Genomic DNA, 17,429 nt, shown 5'->3' with positions numbered 1-17,429 from the left:
GTATTATTTTTATTAGATTCTACATGTAAGTGATATCATCTGATATTTGTCTTTCTCTGTCTGACTTACTTCACTTAGTATGATAATCTCTATGTCCATCTGTGCTGCCACAAATGGCGTTATTTCATTCTTTTTTATGGTTGAGTAATATTCCATTGTATATATGTACCACATCTTCTTTATCCATTCATCTGTTGATGGACACTGAGGTTGCTTCCATGTCTTGGCTATTGTAAATAGTGCTGCAATGAACACTGGGGTGCATGTATCTTTTTGAATTATGGTTTTCTCTAGATACATGCCCAGGAGTGGGATTACCGGGTCATATGTTAGTTCTATATTTAGATTTTTAAGTAAACTCCATACTGTTCTCCATAATGGTTGTACCAATTTACATTCCCACCAACAGTGTAGGAGGGTTCCCTTTTCTCCAAACCCTCTCCAGCATTTATTGTTTGTAGATTTTTTGATGATGGCCATTCTGATTGGTATGAGGTGATACTTCATTGTAGTCTTGATTTGCATTCCTCTAAAGTTAGTGATATTGAGCATCTTTTCATGTGCTTTTTGGCCATCTATAGGTATTTCTTCTTTTGTGAATTGCTTGTGTATGTCTTTTCCCCATTTTTCTTTTGGAGATGTTCATCTTTTTCTTAATTTTTAAGAGTTTTTTATATAATAAGGATATCCATTCTTTATCTGTCACATACATTGCAAATGTTTTATTCACAACTTTCTATCTTCTGGTGTTGGAATTAATTTCACAGTTTTTTAAGTGCATAGGAACATTTAAAATTTTTAAATATATATAGTCACATATGTCAATATTTATGGTTCTTGCTATGCATGTTATACTTAGAAAAGTCCTCCCCACCACAAGGCTGAGAAATATTCACCTACATTTTCTTAAAGTTCTTTAGTTGTTTTATATGTATGTATATATGTATATGTATATATATTTTATATATAACATTTTAATCCATGTGGGTTTTATTTTTGTATTTTGTAATTTTGTATGTGAATAGTTAATCAGTTATCCTAGCACATTTGACAAACTTTGTTCTGGGGAACTTTGTTCAGAGAGATGCAATTGGTGCTGTGTAAAATGGTTCCTAAGATCAATAAAGTTTGGACCCACTTGCATACTACAATATAATGCCTCTTTTAGGAATTAATAATAATAACCACTAGCAATTTAATAAGGAATCCTAATTAACTTCAACTCAGGGCTTTATAAATATATTTGAGCATGGAACACTCTCTTTGAAACTCAACTACTAAATTCAAGCAAATATTTGTTGCATGTCTATTTTCAAACATATAGAACTATAGGGATTTAAAGGTGAACAAGATATAATCTTTATCCTCAAAAAGCATAAAACCAAACGGGAATTATAGTTTAATAGGGACTGTTTTAGAGGGCAGAATAGGATACTCCCTGTTAGAAGCAGACAAAACCTTTAGGGCTCGTCAACTGAACTTGTACGAGGGCAGGGGAAAGCGAAAGGTCAGACGAGAGTCCCAGTGACCGGCAGATGGTGCCGTGTTGAACCTGGCCTTGCTCAACTTGGACTGACGGTGGCACACCTAACAGGGGACAACGAAAGCTGTAGAACTAAAGTTTAGGTGAGAAGAGCAGAGATACAGATTTGAAGACATCAGTATAGAGGAGATATATAAAGCTCTTAGGGTAGATTAATACCACGAGAGAAAAGAGCAGAGAGTCACTGCATGAATCCCGAGGTGCGGCTACATTTAGGGAGCAGCAAGGAGAGCTAGGAAAGCAAAAACATGATGGCATCAAAGAGGAAGATGGAGAATCTTGAATAAATTTAGAAGTCCTTGGAATAGGTTTGTTTTATAGTATCATTCTGAGATATTTTACTAAAAATTAATTGGTAATTTCCTGAATGAGAAGCTTGGGACAGAGGGTGAAGGGACTTGCTCAGGGGACCATAATAAATCAGCAGCTACACAGCAGTCCCCCACACATGAGCTTCAATTGGAAATGCAGAAGTTGAGATAGGAAAGAAAATGGAAATTACATACAAGAACTACATCATTTAAAAATGCAAAGAGTTTAAAATACATGGCTATAATTTTAAAATCATCACGACTATATATTGGCCTTTCTGCTTTAGGAAAGGAGAAAACAGACTAGTGGCAGAAAGAATGGAAAGAATGGTGGTGGTGGGCACTCCATGAACTGGGGCCGTCTGAGTTTAAGGGTCAACTCTTTAGTTTTGAAGAGTGGTGAGTGTGCAGGAGCATTTACCAGTAATGAGTAAAACCACGAGAACCTCTGAAAGTATTGACAGGGTCACCAAATGTTAGGGTTTGTGAGAAATGTTTGGTAAACCATAGGCAAAGGAGTCCCACATTCTGATGTGGGAATGGGATACTCATTTGGCTCACAAATAAAAATCGCTTCAACTTGAAACTGTTCTTCTCACGGCTTCCATAAGTGCATCTTCTCTGGTTTGTCTCCTTTCACTTTGATTGCTGTTCTTTGACTCCTCTTTCTCTTCCCCTTTCCTTAAATTCCACATTCATGGACATGGTTCCCTAATTCCAAGTCTCATCTCCTCTATCTGTAGAATCAATTACTTAAACTATTTTCAGAAGGTATTTTCATCTTAGCCTGTCTCTGTTCAGTGTCTCCTCTTTGTGCATAAACAAAACCAACCTCCTCACCCCTCTACTCTTAACGATCACCATCTGTAGAAGCATTTCCCAAGGGTGGGGGAGCTCAGACAGGGCCAGTGCTGAGAAATGACACTGGTACTGGCTGAGGCTATGGATTCAACCCAAGAAGTCTAACTCCTGACTTAGTATTTTAAAAGTCTGGGCAGGGAGAGAGGAACACAGTGTTCAGAAGAGGCAAATGTTTCGGGCAGCGCGAAGAGGTGGAGTTGGGTGTAAAGCAAAACGGATGGATACAGTAAGCAGGTGTGGGCAGGGAAGCCAGGACTTCCATCTGCTAGAAAGTGACCTGGTCACTATGACCCGATCATTCTGCCAGACTAGTCCCCTCCTCCCTCCCTTACATGCCGTTCTTGCTTCCTGTTAGTCCCCTCCTGGAATGCCCTTCCTGTTGGGTTTCCCTCTGCACACCCTGTCTAGTCCAGGAAAACCCCCTCTGGTCTCCATTACATTCACTTTCCGTGACCACCCATCACACTTACAGTATTTCACTACTCACATAAATACATAACCTCACACTGCTTTATATGGTTACTTAGCAGTTTCATGCTTTTTCCTCCCTTTCAGTGAAGGCTCCTCAAAGTCAGGGACCAGGTATGGTGTTTTGTTAGTCCCCCTTCCCATCCTCCACCATACCTTCATAACGCTGACCACATAAAAGGTATTCAGTGAATACTTGTTTACTCAAATCCCATTATTGTGGGAAACCTTCTTAGTGACCTTTGAATGAATAAGTTCTCAATCTTTAACTTTCTATTTGTATTTGTCACGCAATGGAGATCTATTGTTTTAAACTGTATCCAGAACTTCTGTTTACAAAGTAAGGTTTGTGTTATGTCATGCAGGCCAAAAAAAAAAAACTGTTGGCTTCCGGAAAACATTTTTTATAACATTATTATTGGCAACTCATGCTGATATGGAACTACTTCTTTACTTTGGCTGAACTTTGAACACAGATTCATGTTCTCCGAGTTTCTTTTGGAGTCAACTTTTCTCTCATGCAAACTTCCTAAGGTTTCCAGCTAAATCTCTCAGTATGAAGCAGAAATGGCCATGTGTACAGAAAAATGATCTAGCTAAAAGTCCAAAATCTGTGTTCATTTTACTGCTTTTAGTTAAAATGTTCTGCAGGCGGCAAGTCCAGAATTTCCAAATGTCCGCCATATGCATAAGCCCAAGCAAATCAAACAATTTTCAATTGTAACTGGGTAATAATATGGTCTACCTTCTGTCTTACTACTTGGGCTTGCAGTGGGAGCAGTAGCAGACAAATATAATTTCTCATTTCCCAGGCCAGAATCATTCCAGAACTCACCCAGAATTCTGTACATGCCAATGATTGCCCCATCTTCCCAATGTCTTTGAAAACCTCATCAAGGATTTTTCTTTTCTAAATGATGATAAGTTCTCATATTCTAATCTAGTAAAGTTATTCAAGTTTCTTGTATTTAAATTTTGTCTTCCAATTATATTTCAAACTGTAACTAAATAAACCATTTTTAACATTCCTTTGTACCTCCTACATCTGATTCCAGTACTTTGAAACCCATAACTTAAAAATTTTAACTGATTCATGATCAAGTCAACAAAAGCTTAAGTGGCTTTTTCCATCAGAGATTGCAGGTATTTTTTGGTATTCTGTATTTAGAGGATGTGACCATCCTTTATTTATAAATTTTACTCATAAATATTTATCCTATATTTAGTTACAGGGTCATTCTGACTAAAAAAATAGTTAATAGAAAGCTAGAATATATCAATACTTTCTACTGTATATGTTTAATTTTTCAAATATATTTTTTTAATTATTGAACTTTAACTTTTGTCCCAGGCCTAGTTCCATCTTAGACAGCTTTCCTCCTTAAACCAGTGCCAGGCCAACTGGACACTATATAAAGAGCATCCTTACTGATAACTTCTAGAGTTTACAAATAAGGTAGTACTTCTACCCCATGTCTGATAATTAAGTCCATAATGCCTAGCAACATAGACAATGATCTTGAAGACTGTTCACATAAAGAAGCTAGGACACCTACTGATCCCTACTGCCCAGATCTTCAGTGTACCCCAGATTCCTTCATCTCCCCAGGGCACAGATAGCCAGTGGGATTCCATTGAATGCTAGGTACACCGTCGAGCTGGCTTGGTCCTACATCCCACCTCTCTCTCTCTCTCTCTCTGTATCTCTTTCTCTCTTTTTTTTCTTCCCTCTTCTCTTCTCTTCTCTCCTCCCCTCCCCTCTGCTCTTCCCTCCCCTCCATACCTCTCCCTTTTCCTCCCCTTCCCTACCTCCTCTCTCTTTCTCTTCCTTCTCTATTTCATTCATCAAGCATCTATTAACATTTATGATATGTGGGGCCCTGTATTGGCCAGTAGAGGCATTATGTTAGAGCTTATGGTTGAATAAAGAGGTGAATATTAATAGAATGATCACAAATTGTGATGAGCTCTATGAACTCTCCCCTTCTCTCCCCTCAAATCGCACACCTCCTTGGTCCCCATCACCTGTTCTGAGGCTGGCCTCATCTGCCACACCCTCACCTGGACTTGGTCTCTGTAGGCTTCTCCATCTCTGTTTCTTCTTGCTGATAATTTTTTATTAAGCATCTCCTTAGTGGAACACATCAAAATGCTTGCTCATTAAAGAAAGTTTCCATTGTTGCCAATGTACTTACTATCTTCTTCTAAGGCAGAAAAGTATATTTTATTCATATTTTTAATATGTAAGGAATGATTCAAATCAGTTTTATTTGATAAAGCTTAATGTTGGCAAGGGTGTGGAAAAAATAGAAATTCTAATTCAATGTTACTGACACTGTAGAGTTTGAGGGATTCGTCAGCAGTATCTACCAAAATTTTAAATTTCCATGCTTCTTGCCCCAGCAGATCCTCTTCCAGGACATACTTACATGAGTTGTACAGAGAATTATGTAGAAGAATGTTCACTGCTTCTGTTATAATAAAAATCTAAAACAACCAAAAGGCCCATCACTATGGGATTTGAGAAATAAACAATGGTTCAATCAGGTACAGGGATACTTGCTACCAATAAAAACAATGAGATAAATCAGAGTGGACTGACAGGGAAAGGTGAAAAAAATCAAGCTATAGAACAATATAATAGTGCAAGCCCATTTCTGAAGAAAATCATAAATAGCAATTCTGAAAGAATATGTGAATAGTAGTCATCTCTGGATGGTTGGAATACCTGGGAACTTCCTTTTCCTGATAGATCACCACTGTAATGTTTGAACTGTCACAGTGAGCATGCCTTATTTTGTTAAATAAGTAATCATGGCTACGTGATATTTTTATAGATTAATTTACAGTGGAGTTTTCCCCCTTATTCCCTCCCCTTTATTCGAGCAGTTTCTGTGCATTTCCTCAAGGAATATAACAAAAAATAAAAATAGCTTTTCCAGTCTTTCTGGCTGTTGTGTTCCAAAAGCACAAACCCTTAGGGGAAGGGAATTTGTATGTGCATAAACAAAACGTCTTATTGAGCAGCAAGGGGAAGGCAGAGTCTCACAAACACAGGAAAAGTTGCCGCCTGATGGAGCAGCTGAGGGAGAGAGTAGGAGAGAAGAAATAACCTGCATGCTGTCCTCAGTAGCTGGTGTGTAGGGCAGGAGACCGGGGTAAAAATGGTAAGATTCCAGAAAAGAAATGTCTGTGTCTAGGCCAGGAGTTACAACTCAGATGCCTACAGGGGCTAGATAAGTGACATCAGTGAGGGAAGCACAAATGGTTGTAAAAAACCAGTGAGGAGTGGTGGGCTATGGCATCCTGGATTGAAAAGGCTCACCTAGAAGGGCAGCTCTGACCCAGGGTCTGCTGACAGCTGCTCAGCATGAGTAGGGGCCCAGTGTTGCCTTCTGATTTTTCAAATCCAAAGTTACAAACTCTTAATTTTTAATCAGCTCAATTGCGTAGGTCAAACTAACTGTATACCCATCTTAGTCCTTCTATGCTGCTATAACAAAAATACCATAGACTAGGGCAACCGACAGAAACAGAACAACAGAAATTTATGTCTCACAGTTCTAGAAGCTGGGAAGTCTAAGATCTAGGCACCAGAAGATTCAGTGTCTGGTGAGGGCCTGCTTCCTTGTTCATAACCATCTTTTCACTGTGCCCTCACATGGTGGAAGGGATGAGGGAGCTCCCTGGGGTCTCTTTTATAGAGGCACTAATCCCACTCCTGAGGGTTCTACCCTCATGACCTAAGCACCCCCCAAATGTCCCACCTCCAAATATCATCACCTTGTGGGTTAGGATTTCGACATATGAATTGGGAGGGGGGCAGCATAAACATTCAGTCCACTGCAGTATCTGTGTCTGGTTAAACCCAACCAACAGGCCACACATGGGTGAAATGATGGAAGAAAATGAAGCAGCCTCTCAAAATTCCCGTGCTCCAAGCATGGGCCAAGCAGCAGGAGCTGTGGGCATCTCTCTCCACAGGTGCCAGATAGACCAGGGCCACGTGTTCCTTCCCACCTCCAGTGCCCTTTTGAAGCACTCAAACCATAGATATTGGATTCAAGAAGATGTGAGGAGACGAGAAACCCAAGAGGACCTGATGTTATGCTTTTTATCTGCCAGTACGGGTGAAGGGAGACAGAGTCAGAAGTGAAATTGAGAAAAAAAATGAAGAAGAATAATTATTAATACGATAGATGATTTTTCATAATCCTTGCAGGAAAAGCAGAGGTGCTCTGCCCAGCCCCCCAGGGACCAGCTTCTCCAGAGCCACAGCTACGTGAGCTCCTCCCCTGCACAGCCAGCAGGCAGGGGTCTTGGCCTCACTTCTCCTGCTCTCTCTTCCTTCCACCATCTCCACAGGTGTTTCCTTCCCTGCCCACAGCCAGGAGGAAGCCCCCCTGCCCCATCTTCCACCACGGTCACTAGGGCACATGTGAAAGTCAGGCCTGTGTAAGTAAGAGGCTGGGAGTAAGAGGCACTTTTGCTTCTGGGAGAAATATGAGTTCTTGGAATCCCCTGTTGGAACAAATAGAAACAACGTAATCCGAAGGGATTTCTCTGCTGCTGGGAATATTATAGTTCAGGCCTACGAAGTCATGATGTGAAGACTGGCCAGGAAAACTAAATCAACACTTGACTAAAAACAGACTATTGGGGAGAGGCATTTTAAACTCCACCGACCTACAATCAAACCCATGGTTCTCTTCACCGCTTTCCTCTCTTGCATCTCTACTTTCTCTCCCATCGAGTCTCACAGCTTCAGGTCACACCTCTACACAGGTGAGTCAAGATTCAAGTGCAACTTGTCTGAGCACCAGACACACACTGTCCATGGCCTTGGGCACATCCCATCCTGGGATGTCCAGAAGGTCTCCCAGAGACCTATGGAAATGTTAGTAAGGAATTCCATGGAATTGGGGGGTGGAAGGGTGGATGAGGAAAGGGGGGACCAACATGAAAAATGCCCTCCCCTTGCTCCAGGGAAATAGGGGTGTGGATCCCAAGCCCAGGGCGCTCAGCTTGGCTTCCAAAGCACCTGCTGAATTTCAACCCCTGGGGTGACATTCTTCCTCCCATCTTCCCTTTTTCTGTCACTGTTTTTTCAGTCACTAAGGCCTGACATCTCCCAATCAGCTGAGATGTCAATTCTTCCATAAAGTCTTTCTTGACCCTCTGCATCCTGCTCTTGCCTCCCCATTGCACTAAGTGAGCTGTAGAATAATCCCCTATTATTTGACTGCATATCACTCTAGGCATAAAGGGAGCTGGGAGGAATGAAGAAACTTAACTTTCTTGTTTATATGTCTTTTAAACAGTGATCTTATCTCATTTTATATTTATGGTTCAGACAGTTGGGCAAGAAATATTGAATTTCCTTATTTTCTTCAAACCAATTTATTTTAATTCCAAGCCTCCTGCCAATCTCAGTCATTCTTGGGCCCTCTGCAGGACCAGGACCCCAGGGAGGTTCCTCTGGACCTTAGTTACCAGGACAGCTGCCTGGTTCTCAGCTATGCTGCTTCTGGGCCATGCCTGAGGGCACTAGAATCCTGGCAAGGCCAAGAGCTATGCAGTCGTTTCTCTGAGGTCTCACCACTTCCAGGGAGCAAGAGCTCCTCACTCCACTCCTAATCCCACCCACCCCCAAGGCTGGGGAAACCCCTCCCTCGCTGTCTCCTGCTGCCCTCCCTCCTCTCCCTGGGTCTCCCAGCACAGCTCCCTCAATGCACTTAGACTTTTAAAAATCAAAAGTCAGAAAGGGAAGTGTCCCGCCAGCCAGCCACTTCTGCTTTCTGCCCCCTCTAAGGCAGGGTCAGAACCTGCCTCCCTACTTAAATGAAGGAAGATAAAGAATAAAATACAGGAGGAAAAACAACAACTTGTATCTCAGGAAATTTCTCAGCCATTTGTGTCTCAGGCTTGTCCTCTCCTCCTGGCACCCTTGTGGTGAATAATGCCCCCCAACCCCCGCCAAAGGTGTCCACATCCTAATCCCTGGACCTGTGAATATGCTACCTTACATCCTAAAAGGGCCTTTGCAGATGTGACTAAATGAAGGATCATGAGATGGGGAGATTATCCTGGATTATCTGGGGCAACCTGATGTGCTCAATCACAAGATACCGATTAAGACGGAGGCAGGAGGGTCAGAGAGCGAAGACATAAAGATGGAAGCAGAGGTCAGAGAAGAAAGGCACGACACTGCTGGCTTTGAATATGGAGGAAGGGACCATGAGCCAGGGAATGCAGGCAGCCTCTAGAGTCTGCAAAAGGCAAGAAAATGGGTCCTCCCTTAGACTCTCCAGAAAGGACACAGGCTTACCAACACCTTGATTTTAGCCCAGTGAAACCAGGTTTGAACTTCTGACCTCCAGAACTGTTAAGATGATACAATTGTGTTGCTTTAAGCTTCTGAATTTGTTGTGGTCTGTTACAGCAGCAAGAGGTACCTAATATACACCTGAGGACAGGGACTATATATGCATCCTGTGTAGGACCTTATGAAGTGTCTTGCACAGAGTACTTGGAAAATGTTTATACAAGTGAATTCTCTGCCTCTGATAAATAGAAGCCTAAGAAATTGAAAGATAGCCTACTGGACTTAAAATATGGTTTGGTCTACAGGAGTCTGGCAGGATCATGTTTTGGTTTAAAAATGTATTGTCCAGGTTTTTGCCCTTGTTCTTCCCTCCGTTCCCACCGCCTATACTGAGAGCTTTCTTTGTGCACTGCTCTGAGGGTGGGGGTGACATGGCTGGAAAGAGGAAGACCTTTTTCAGCACCTGGATTTTGATCACCCGGGGAGACACCACTTAGCTACAAGACTGGCACTGAGGGAAAAAGGAGTTTTTAAAATCTTACACACACACACACACACACACACACACACATTCCTTTTAAATATTAAGAGCCACAACCTGGCCAAATTAGAGCATGGAATTTATGCCATGAACCATGGAGCAGAAAAAATGTGTAATTATGTAAGAGCAGTTTCCACCAAAATGAGAGGCATTCCACATCCAGGAAGGCAAGAGAGATTCCTAGACTCTGAGACTCCAGGCTCAGCCGCAGTAGGTCTCTGAGAAATGCCAGTGCCTTGCACTCTGCCTCTCTGGGCCCAGCCAGGAACAGGGTAGGGAGAACTGGGGAAACTACAGGTAAGTTTGGGAGATTCCCGGAGCAGAAAGGACAGTTGAGACAAAGCAGGTGCAGGTAACATGGCCCTGAGGGCAGCAGGCAAAGCTGCAGACGAGGGCAACAGATGCCAGGTATGTTGATGGGACCAGACCAGGTGATGCCCTTCAGCTCGACAAGGGGTGACATGTGGTGCCTGTACCCTGTCCCAGTGCCAGATGTTACAGAAGCACCCTTGCCCCATCCTCATCCTTCACGTGAGGGGGCACACTCAGACTCTTGCCTCAGCATTTAATCCAAAGAGACTGCTTGATCAATTGACCCTGATTTGATAGTATTAAGTCTTCCCATCATTGGCAGAATTGAGCGCTGCAGAGCGAAGTCATTTCAGTTATGGAGAGACATAAACAATCATATCTCCTCACATCAAAAATTTGTACCCCGGTAAAAATTTATACCAACAAATAACTTTAAGCAGAGCTGAAGTGGAAACTTTTATTGGAGTGACACCCAACCTTTGTTATTTAAGATTTATTTTATCCACCAAAGTTTAAAGAAAATAATTCCATTTCATGACTTAATGCTTAAAGCATTTTCCCCTTTCTTAAGAAAAAAAGATTTTACAGTAGTTCTACTATGGTTTTCTTTAAGGCCAAGGTAAGATTAGATTTTACAGATCAATTCTACTTTTCATGTATACATTTTATCATAGGAGTCTTTCTCCCTTTTCAAACATAAGCTGACCATTAAAAGCCCCATCCTGAAAACATCCTTGATATAGAGGAAAGATAAGAATCTGGATCCACTCAGGGAAAGACACCCACAATAATTTTTTTATGGCGTATCAGCATAACGTAGTGGAAAAGTCACAAGTCCAGGAGTCAGTCAACATGGTCTCTCGGCTCCCAGTATAGGAGTCTAGTCTCTGGGTGGGAGTTCCATCAACTCATTCGTACCCTGTTTCCTTTTCCCCTATTTGTAAAATGAGGAAGCTGGCAAAGATGATCTCCAAGGCAGTGCTTCTCACACTTTAATGTATGGATTTTGTTACCGTGTGCAGATCCCGGGGCGGGCCTGACATTCTGCCTCTAACCAGCTCCCATGTCAGGTTGATGGTGCCCATCTTCAAACCACACTTGGAGTATCAAGGCTACAAGGACAACCCAGATCTAAATTTTTTTGTCTCATTAACTCCTGTAAGCATTCAGAGTACTGCCATTTGTTCCCATTTTCTCAAATACATTTTGATCAGCTGAAAAAGGCCCATATTGTTCAACTTTTAAGTGAATTAGGGATGGGGATCGCTGTGAAGGATTGCAGATCACTAAAAACAAATACACAAACACATTTTTTTTCTCTAGCCCAGTATTTCTAGCCCCCTATAGCTGCACATTAGTACCACCTGGGGTGCTTTCCAAAACTCCCAGTGCATGCCCACCCCTACCCACCCACCCCGACCCCCTACTTACCAATGCACCAGAATACAATTTAATTGGTCTGGGGAGGGGCCCAGTGACCAGGTATTTCTCAAAAGCTCTGCTTCTCTTGGGATTCTACTGAGCAGCACAGAAGGAGAGCCACTGCAGGCTAGCTTCTGCAACTCCGAGGCACTCCAGGTATGGCCAAGTTGTTTTTATGCTCCCCACAGCTGTTAGCCATTAACTCCGAGCATTCTCGAGGAAAGTTTAGTTTGATGATACAACTCACATAAACATTTCTCTTATGAACTTGTAATTCAGTAAAACTTCTCAGCAAGGGAGATGATGCAGAGAACCTAGTTTTCTTTGGTCCTTTTTAGAAAAAAACCGACAATTATCAAATTATCGTGCATCCTGTGGCTCTAGGAAGTGCACGGGCTTTAAAGGAGATTTTGTCCATTTTCTCCTTCGCAAGGCTCCATGTTAACCAGCCAAGTTGGCAGAAGCCAGCAGAGGCAGTAAAAGTTCCTGAAGGTTCAGATGTCAACAGAACAATCCGTCCCCAGAGAACAAGTGTTTCTGGAAGGTCGCAGTGGTTAAAAAGCCAGACTGTCACTTGGAATCCTGGCTCCATCATTTTCTAACTATAGGTCCCTGGGCAATTTTCTTAACACCTAGTTTCCTTATGGATAAAAATGTGATGGTGATTAGGTTATGAAGATTAAAATAAGTTAATGTGTATGCAGTGCTTTTTTATACAATGCGTGTTATATAGGCATTATTATTATTATCACATACCCCGTGAGATTAGAAGTGAGATATTATTCTTTCCCCCTTTTAAAATTACATTTTAGCATTGCCTCAGCAAGGCTAGAGCACCTGTGTCTTTGTTTAGAGAACAACTGGAAAGAGGAGTGTGGCAACTGGCAGGGCTGGGAAAGTCAGTCTTAGAGCCAGAAAGGTAAACTGAGGCTGGGTGGTGGCAGACCTTATGGGCTAGGCCAGAGGATCTAGATTAATCTCATCAGCAATAGAGAGCCATTCGAAATGTTTGAACCAGAGAAAGATGTGACCGTCTTTCTGTTTTAAAACAGACCAGTGTGGAGTTCAAATGGGGTATGCAAGTATCTCGCCTCTTCTTGAGCTGCCAGAGTTTTTCTGCCCTACTTCTACAAGTGGTGCTACCGCAAGATTTGCATTTGCAATTTGTGGTTTTCCTGGAACAGAGAAGGGCTTTCAATCCACTGACATTTCGGTGTCTGCCCCAAGAGGATGACAGTTGAATAAAACCTTGAAGCCCCAATGTACATTCTGATAACTCCCAGCCAGCTACAGCCCTGGAGTAATTTTATTTTTCCCTTAAATCTTAAAACAGGTAGTTGTATCATCTAAGGCACTTTGGAGATTTTCATTCCAGCCTTTGCCCCGCCCGCCCCCCATCCTGCGCCCAACAAAACCCAAAGTAAAGGAACAAGGTAACTGGGAACAATGTCATGGACCCTCCTGGAGCAGCTGGGGCCCTCCAGATACTATGGGAATGTCACGGAATGGAGAGGAATTGCTAGCCTGCTGTCAAGTAGCTCAGGGGGTTAAGGTCAAGGAGTTTACAACGGAGACTTGGGGCTTGGCCAGATATAATGCAGAATGTGAAAATGCTTACAGGCTGAGAAGTTTGCCCAAATCATCTCCCATAGGTTAAAACCAGAGTATGTAAAATTAGGTAGCTTGACTCCAGCCTTCTATTTAAGAAAAAGACAAAACACTCTTAAATAAAATAAATATATTCCTTCCAACTCAGAAGTGGGAGGTATTTGGGAAGTGGAGCTGAAGTGATGTAACTTCTAAGCCTAGTTCTTTCCTGATTTGGGTTATTTAACTCTTAAAATCTCTGTTCTCCCCCCAAATAAGTGGTGATATCAAATTCTCAATCACCTAGATGTGTAGAAGTTCAACAAATGCTTGTTGAGTGCCTACCATGTGCTAGCCCCTGTGTTTTTTTGTTTGTTTTCCTTAAGATTTTTTTTGATGTGGACCATTTTTAAAGTCTTTATTAAATTTGTTTCAATATTGCTTCTGTTTCATGTTTTGGTTTTTTGGCCATGAGGCATGTGGGATCTTAGCTCCCCGACCAGGGATCGAACCCACACCCCCTGCACTGGAAAGCAAAGTCTTAACCACTGGACCTTCAGGGAAGTCCCAAGCCCCTGTGTTTTATTCAATCAGTTCTCATCATAACGCTATTGACCCGGGAATATCATTAACCCCATTTAGCAGATAAGGATACTGAAGCATAGAGAGGTTAATAACTTGCCCAAAGCCACAGAGCTTGAAAGTAGCAAAGCCAAGATTCAAACTTGGAATCTAGAGTCAGTGTGGCTACAATAAAATGCAGTCACTGCCCTGAACAAGCTGAGAGCCTAGTGGGGAAAAATTGAGTGCATGCAGACATGTTTACAACCCAGGTGCCTCTGCAGGAAATCAAGAAGACAAGAATGTTGAGGGAGAAAGAAGACCTGGTTGCCAGGGTCAAAGAGGCTTCTGAGAAGAGTGGGGTGGGAAATGGGGCTGAAAAAAGTGAGGGCGTATATTTTACCGGGCAGGGAGTGAAGACATTCTAGGCGGAGGGAAGAAGCGTGAACAAGAGCATGAAGGCAAATATCAGGCACATTTGGAGACCGGCCCTACTGTGCTTTAGTAAAGAAGCGTGGCGGAGACTGGGGAAACAGACTCCAAGAAGCTGAGAGAGGTAGTGAGGGTCCTAACCAGCTAATAGTTGGAACAAGAGGAAGTAGGAGACATGACTGAGGAAGAATGCCGAGAATTTGGCTACCCTTTAAGACTGTGTTAATTCAGCTTTGTTCGGGGGATGTCTAGCCTGATATCTGGCACATAAGACTTTAAAGACACGTTTGTTGAATGAATAAAGGGGAGAAAGTGTCAAAAAGAACCAAAGATGGGAGAGGAAGTAGACTAGGTGTAAATAATTCAGTACATACCACGAAAGAACTTTGAGGCTTCGCACATGAGTAAATGGTGGGTCTGTGAACTTAAATGGAGAAGTCAAGAAAACAAACTGGTTTGGAGGAATGCCAGTCTACCCCACAATGTTCCGGCAAAGGTCAAGTCAAATGAGGTGAGTACAGTGCTTCTGTAACTCTCTCTGAAGTATACGTGTCTGCATTCATTTATTCACTAAACATTCTTGAGCATTCTTTGTGCCATGTAGTCACTCAACAAATATTTTATGAACATCTATAACCTATATTATATAGATGAATATAACAGAATACTTGCCTGAGAAACTCACTATCTAGTGGTTGAGGTAGAAATGAAATAGAGTAATCATAGTAATAGCCAATGTGTATTGAATATTCACTGTATGCCAGGCAAATGTACTTTGTGTTTTCACTCATCCTTTATATACCTCCGAACAGTCTTCTGAGGCGTATCTGTGGTAGGTAGAATAGCAACCCCACAGGTGCCTATTTCCTAATCCCCCGAACCTGTGAATATGTTATACAATAAAGGAGAATTAAGCAGGAGATAGAATTAAGGTTGCTAATCAACTGACGATGAGATGGGGAGAGTAGCCTGATTCCCCAGGTGAGCCCAGTGTAATCACAAGGGCCTTTCAATTAAGTTGAAGAGAGGCTGGAAGGCAGAGTCGAAGGAGGTGAGACAGTGGAAGCTAGCTTAGAGAGATGTCAAGTCTCAACCTGCCATTGCTAGCTTTGAAGAAGGGAGGGGCCTAGAAGTCAAGGAATGCAGGCAGCCTCAAGAAGCTAGAAAAAGCAAAGAAACAGATTTTCCCTTAGTACCTCCAGAAGGAACCAGGCCTGCTGATATACTGATATTAGTCCAGTGTAAAAGACCTATTTTGGACTTCCGACCTCGAGAAATGTAAGATGATACATTTTTGTTTCTTTAAGCCACTAAGTTTATGGTACTTTGTTACAGTAGCAATAGAAAACTAATATACTATTCTAAATTTCTTATTTAATAAAAATGTATGCATTTATTTTAGTGATGACACAAGAGAGGCACAGAAGTATTGGGTTACTTGTCCAAATTTTGGTTATTTGTCCAAATTTTGACTACTTAACCTTGCCCTTTCTTGGGAGCTTCCTGGTTTTTCTCCTACCCCTCTGGCCACTTTTTCCTCTGGCTCTTTGCAGGAGGAATTCCTTTGCTCCTATCCAATCTCCAAATGGTAGTATTTGTTAGGAATTTCTCCTAAATACTCTTTCTCTTTATTTTTGAATTCTTTTTCCTAGGTGATCTCATCTAATCCCAGAGTTTTAAATACTTTCTATAACCTGATTCCTCCCTAAGTAATATTCCTAATCGAGACCCCCTCCTCTAAGCTTTACACTTGTAAGCTTGTCATCTCTCCATTCGACATCATTTGGGGGTGTAGGATAGCATACAAACATTTCAAACCCAACATGTTCAAAACAGAATCAATACCTCCCACAAAACCAGTTCCCCACCCGCCACATTCAGTTACGTTTGGCTTAAGTCAAAAAGAAGAGTCAAGCTTCATTTCTCTCTTTCCCTCAACCTCCGTGTTCATCCCACCAGCAAGCCATCCACTTATGTCTGCCTTCACTACTGCCAACCTCGTCCGAGCTACCATCGTTTTTCACCCCAGCATCATAGTCATTTCCCTTCAGCCTCTGCTTCTATCCTTATTCCTCCGTGGATCCATTTTCCTCACCACAATGAGAGTGTCCTTCTTAGGCAGTAAGTCAGATCTTGTCATGTCCCGGCTTAACACCCTTAAATGGCTTCCACTGGACTTAGAATAAGATCCCAACTCCTTTGCAATGACTGGTGAAGCCCTCCCCAATCCAGCTGGTGCCCACCTCGCCTGCTACCACTGCCCCTCAATCATTCACCTTTTTCCATTCACAAGGGGATTCTCTCAGCTGCTCAACCCCTGAAGTTCTTTCCTGCCTCATGGTCTTTATATCTGTGGCTTCCCGTTGGTGGGGTGCATGTGCATACATACGCATACACACACTCACGCACACGCATACACACACTCACACACACGCATACACACACTCACGCACACGTGCACACACGCACACGCATACACACACTCACGCACACGCGCACACACACGCACACACACACCACGCACGTCTTTCGTCTATTACTCGTTTTTCAATTTTCAGCTTAACTCCTTCCTCCTCAGAAAGGCCAGCACCTACCATGCTATCTAAAGCACTTTTACTCTGCCCCTCAATCCCTCTCCAACCTGATACTCTATCCCAGCTCCCATTTGTTTCCTTTTAGGACTTATTACAACTTGCAGTTATTTGTCACTTTGGTTACTTATTTGGGGTTTCTTTTTTTTCCCCTCCAACTATGTAAGAGGTTTTTCAGAGGGGAAGATGACTTTTGTCTTCCCAGAAGACAAACCCTCTACTTTGCTTTATGAGGCAGATGGCAACCCCAAACCACGGACAGGTTGGGACCTGCACGAGGGTTTCTTTATTTGGAGTGGGGGGCTTTCTAGAAAGTAAGTTGCATAAGGGCAGAAACTGTTTGTCTTTGGTTACCAGTGTAACTTCAGAGCACTATGCCTGACACATAGCAGGTGCTGAATAAATATCTGTTGAACGTTGAATAAATACTGTACGTACACAGTAATGTTTAAAATGGTACTGATACTCCCCATAT

The 17,429-nt window shown here is 42.3% G+C and overlaps 1 long non-coding RNA gene across 1 annotated transcript in view; it reads right to left on the bottom strand.

Annotated features, from left to right (window-relative positions):
• Positions 1 to 16,836, bottom strand: part of LOC309625416 — a 54,819-nt gene extending 37,983 nt beyond the window's left edge. The window contains exon 1 of the long non-coding RNA XR_014242512.1: positions 11,793 to 16,836. This is a non-coding gene — a long non-coding RNA (uncharacterized lncRNA). The remainder of the gene's footprint in view (positions 1 to 11,792) is intronic.
• Positions 16,837 to 17,429: the final 593 nt, after the last annotated feature.

The sequence above is a fragment of the Balaenoptera borealis genome, assembly GCF_965194805.1.
Source record: "Balaenoptera borealis genome assembly, chromosome: 3".
NCBI lineage: Eukaryota > Metazoa > Chordata > Mammalia > Artiodactyla > Balaenopteridae > Balaenoptera > Balaenoptera borealis.
Note: the sequence above shows the minus strand (reverse complement) of the source record. Positions and strands in the feature narration are given on the sequence as shown.